This window comes from Salvia splendens, chromosome 1 (genome assembly GCF_004379255.2).
Source record: "Salvia splendens isolate huo1 chromosome 1, SspV2, whole genome shotgun sequence".
In the NCBI taxonomy this organism is placed as follows: Eukaryota; Viridiplantae; Streptophyta; class Magnoliopsida; order Lamiales; family Lamiaceae; genus Salvia; species Salvia splendens.
In genome coordinates, this window is record NC_056032.1 from 14,010,709 (window position 1) to 14,016,708 (window position 6,000).

The window sequence follows — 6,000 nt, forward strand, 5'->3', positions numbered from 1 at the left end:
TGAGATGAGTGAAATCCATTTGATGTTTTGAGTGAAGGTTGAATGTGTTGATAGTTTGTATAAGAATTATGAATGAGAGATGAATTGATGTGATAAATGACTGATGAATGTGTGTATTTATAGATGATTTTGGGGAAAAAAATAAAAAAATATCAAAAAAATTCAGAAAAAAAGGGAAAAAAACGGCCATATTTTGGGATTTGGAAAATATTTTTTTATTTTTTAGCATTATTTATAATTAAATACCGATTTTAAAAAAAAATAAAAAATATTTAAACACAACGGCTATGCCGTTGACGAATGGGAGCGCGCCACGTGTGCGTCCGCTGGCACGGACGTGCTCGATACATCGAGCAGCGCCGTGCCAGCGGCGTGAGCGCAGCGGCGGCGGATGGCGTCCGTGCCAGCGGCGCGGACGGCGGTGGCGACGGATGCCACCGCTGCGCATGCTCTAACAATTTCTCAAAGGAAATTAATTGAAGATTATAAACTATAAGGCCATCCACAACGCTGTTCCTATACCGTTCATATATCATTCCTTAAACCACTATTTGAGGGCCCCACTGTACTTTTTTACTCCATTCCTTAACTAAGGAACGGAACCTGCAACCCTCCGTTCCTTAACCGTTCCTTAAATTATTATTCATTCAATTTCATTTTTTTTTATTTCCAACCCAATTCAATTTAAATAAACACACTTTATTAAAAAACAAACACACTTTATTAAAAAACACACAACATTAAAAAAAATTACAACTTAAACTTAAAAAAATAAAAAGCACACAATTAAAATCCTAAAAAAATAAAAGTATACAATTTTAATAATTTCATCTGCCAAAATTTGCACAAATGTGCTCAATTAGATCATGTTGGAGTTGGGTGTGGGCACTAGTTTCGTGAAGGTTGAGCAGGAACTGACAATCGGTCGTGCTTGGCCTCCGGAGAAATTCGTCGGTGAAGGTTGCCCGGACGCCTTGGCAGAATTTGAGCAAGCACATTCGCCCAGTGCTGTCTCCGATGTGGAGTTATTCGTCGAACATGTCGGTCGTTTGTCCAGTCGCAAGCTGACGGATTGCTGCAGTACATTTCTGCAGCGTCGTGTGGCTGGGACGGCCGACCGCGTCGAACCCTTCCTGGAAGAACTCTTCCCGGGCTGCCAAAGTAACGGTTTCTCCATGCGGAAACGGCGACGGAAGTACGTATCTCCCCAAACCGGGTTATTGCAGAAGTAGTCGCGTACTAACCTTGCGGCGGCTTCCTCCCGGTTACGATGGATGTACGTACGGGAGCGTCGTTGGGGCGGCGCGGCTTCTTCCGCCTCCCGTCGTCGATCTTCTTCAAGTGATTGTTCCAATATTTGGCGCATTTGTTCATAAGGATCCATTAGTTTGATTAAATTTGGGAGAAGGAAAATAGAGTTGATTTGAGATGAAAATTGGGGTGGAAATAGAGAGGAATAGATGTGTGTTTGTGATTGAAATGAGTATGAAATAGGAGTATTTGTAGAGTAAATAAATAAAATAAAAATTAAAAAAAATAAAAAACGGATATAAAAAACGGTCTCATTACCGTTGCAAAAAAATTTTTTTTATTAAATTCGAATTTAAAAAAAATGAATTATTGCGTTACCGGACGAAGCCCACTCGCGGGGCAGCGAGTAGGCTTCACACGTCGAATGGGAGGCCGCCACGTCGCCTCGGCGCGTGGCGGAACGTTCCGTTCCGCGTTCCTCCGGAACGGAACGCGGCACGGCATAGGAATGGCGACGGCACGGAACGGCGACGGAACGCACTCCGTAACGCGTGCCGCCGCGGAACCGTTCCGTCGGAACGGCATAGGAACCGCAACGGCACAGCGTTGCGGGTGCCCTAAAGTGACTTATCTAACTTTGGATAAGAAATTTAATTGAGAACACCATTACTTTTATGGTATATGCGACTTTTTTTTATGGATGGTTTACAATAGATTTCACCGGTTTATATAAATATTTATAATACAATTTGTTTATGGATTATTTATAATAATTACACGTGAGTATTTAAATGATTTATAAACTATTACAATTTAGATAATGTTATTCTAGTGATATATAAAAAATAAACAAAATATCTACAAATCTTATAAGAGTGATACATTTCATAATTTATATAGTCATACTAAGATTTTTATTACTATAATATATTCCCTTTGATTCTAAATTGGTGTACATGTACAAGATTTTGACGGTATAATTGAAGACTAATAACTAATAAAGAAAAAGGTTAAATAAAACAAATTTCAACAAATGGGACAATTAGTAATTTTGTAAATTTTATGATTTATCATTTAAATTTTAAATAATGTGGGATAAATAAAAAATGATATATTATTCATGAGTTTATGCACAATTAATCTTAAAATTGCTACTACAAAGTGAGATTAGAGCATCCACAACGGTATCTCTCCGTCATCTTTTCACGTCAACCATCAATGGATCTCTTACTCAAGAGAAAACACGTACTCCATAAATTATCATATCTTCAATATCTATTCTCTTAATTATTTATCTCTTACACAACGTTATTTTTTATTTTAAGTTATTCATTATGAATTTATTTAAATTATTTTATATTTAATTAAAATATGAGATTCATTAAATCCACATAATAACAAAGGTATACAAAAGAAAAGAATAAAAGGAAAATATATAATAAAATGAAAAAAAATATAATAAAAATCAAAATTAGAAACAAAATGTTCGGGTTTACCTTTGAGGCTTGAAACCACAAACTCTAGGATTTATCTGAGGCACATGTTGCACTAGACTAAGCATTAGTTTTGTGTTATAATCAAATAAATTCATATAGTATAAAGAAATAATAACTCTCTTAAATGTAAAACCAATTGTCACACGTTAAAATCACAATAAATGTTGGAGTTGAAAACATATTTATAAAAGAACCAATTGCACATCGAAATCACAAGGAAAATTTAAGTTGAAAATCTATCGATAAAGGTTCTCTTAAGCAATGCAATAACATACTCTTTTAATTTTCAATAATTCACAAATCCAACATTAAGAATGGATGATTACGAAATTATAGTTTTATTTTATTTTAACATTAGATTTTACAAAATAAATAAAATCATTTTTTTATAATTAAAAATTAATTTTTATAATTATAATCGATTTAATCGACCAAAAGAAGCTCACTCACAAGGGGCGAGTGGTCTTCATTGCCCAATCAAAAGAGGCCACGTGGGGGCGCATGGCGAGTTGCCCACCCCACCCCACCATCTTCCTCACTACTAGCAGTTTTTCAGGAGGTGACGCTTGCAATGCTACTCCTCCCCTCTCTTCTCAGTGAGATGAGCTCGAGCCTTCTTTGACTTACCGTTGCTCATGTTCTTAATATTTCACAATTTTTTTCTATTCATAATCATTTACACATCTACTAATGGATGACATAAATTTCTTTTTTATCCATCAATCACTACAAGCATCATTTACTTTTAAGAATTTTAATTAGTAAGGTTTATATTCTACTAATTTATTTTACTTATATTATATTATAAATATATAAAAATAAAATTTATATTACAATTTTTCATATTTTCTCTATTTACAAAAAAAATCCTCTTTTATCATATTTGTTAGGGATATTTTTGTCGATGGAAAATAACAAATTCGGATAAAGTTTGTGATATTAATTGTCAATTTTAAAGTTTATAGGAAAAATTTAATTTTTTAAAAATTCAATGATATTAGGAGCCAATATTCTTATTTGTTATGTTCTTCCCAAAATTAAACAACTTCATCCTTTTCTCTATTTTAATTATATATTACTCCATCTGTTCCATATTAATAGAGTCATTTTGTTATTTTGGTACGTTCCATAGTAATAGAGTCATTTCTGTTTTTAGTATAAGTCACCACATCTCTTTCTTACTTTTTTCTCTTTTTATCTCTCTACCTTCTTCATTTTCCACTTTATTTTCTATTTACTTAACTCACCTAACACAATTTTTCTTAATCTCCGTGACGAAAAGAAACATTTTCGTTACCATGGAAAGGAGTGAGTATTAACTTGGCAAACTATAACAGTTTTGAATTGGTTTCAGTACAATTTTCAAAAATATTAATTCACCAAAATGTGTTCTGACATTTTTTATCCTGTGTCTTTACGCGTTTCAAGGTGAGATTGAGTTCATTTTCAGACAACTGGGCAGTACTGATTGGAAAGTGGGACCGATGAGATTGCAACGGATCTTTTTGTTTGAGATTTCAACTTAATTGATGTTTAATGGAGTATTGAATTAATAAATTTGTGTTAAATGATTGATTCATTAGATTGTTTAATTGGAATAGTTATACGTTATCACTAAATTCAAAAATTGTGGACCGTTGCCAATGGAACTATGCCATTGTTGACTTCTCTAGTGCAACGACGCTGATTAAGATCTATAAAATTATGGCAAATTGTCATACAGTCACCAAATTTGATAAATTGCTTGTCATTCCTTCAATTTTAGAAAAAAAATTAATTAATATTCTACTCCATTTGGCTCATTCTGAGTAGATCTGTAAAAATTATGGCAATTTGTCAAAAGGCCATCAAATTTGATAAATTGCTTGTTAATCCTGCAATTTTAGAAAACATAATTAATTATAATATTCTATTTGTCTTACTCTAAATAATACATTTTTATTTTTAAATATCTCACTCTAATTTACATTCTTTTCAAAAATAGAATAATCATCTCTGCTTATTCTTTATCATATTATGTTCGTTTGAATGTTATGAAGATAATATTATTTTAATATTTTTTAGTTGTCTCATTATTTATCTTTCGAGAAATTGCGTATGACATTAAGCTAAAATTCAATTTTTTTTTACAAATTTGTATATAGTACACAAAAGTAAATAATTTTTTAATATGAAAAATATAAAATACAAATTAAAACAAAGTATTTTGACTTAATATTTCCTAAAAATTCAAATATTACGGAACGTTTCCAATGAAAACTATCTTGTTTGACTTCTCTAGTGAAACGATGTTGATTAAGATCTATAAATATTATGTGCAAAATGTCATGAAGTCATTAAATTTGGTAAAATGCTTATTAATCCCATAATTTAAAAAAATAGTTAATTATATCATTGCTTTGATATATTTTCAATTATCTCATTTATTTCACGTCAGATTTGTGTTTGACGTGAAAACCAAAATTCATATTTTGTTTAAAAATTTATACTATTATTTACAAAAGTCATTGGTTTTAATATAAAGTATTTTGACTTCCAAATTACATAATTTATCTTTAAAAATCTAAATTAATGTAATTAAGAAATTATCAAGTAATTAATTGAATACAGATTGAGATTCTGTGAAAAATAAGATTAATGATCAATTAATTGTGGTTATGAACTTATGATGATTGTAGTTGACTTAAACCTTTATTGCTGATCTACATAAGCAAAGCATAAATATCTAAGGGTGGGTTAGTAATATATCATACTGTGTATATATCGTATTGAAATTTTGGTATGAGTGAATATCAAATATTTGTTTTATCCAAAAGTTTCGATATACTGCAATTCGCTATATCAAATTTTCAGTATGGTCAATTCTAATATTGTTATCGTACCACCTTTTTAGTATGTTGTACTCCCTCCGTCCCATAATAGATAACACACTTCGATAATGACAAGAGATTTTAGGATATGTTGTTTTGTGTGTTGAATGGTGAGAGAAAATGCTATATGTTAATGTGAGAGACTTTTTTTCAAAAAAAGGAAATGTGACATCTTTTGTAAAAAAACTAAAAAGGAAAAAGTTTCAGTCACTCACATGTTATTTGGCAGGTCACTCATCACCTGCACGTGTTTGTTCTAGCCGGCAGGATCACCCCGACACATTGGAGGGGATGCTCGCCGTCGGTTGATTTCATGCCTGACTGCGGTCACTCATGGTCTTATGGCATCCCCCTGATGCCCCGTGGGTGAAGTTGAACACTGA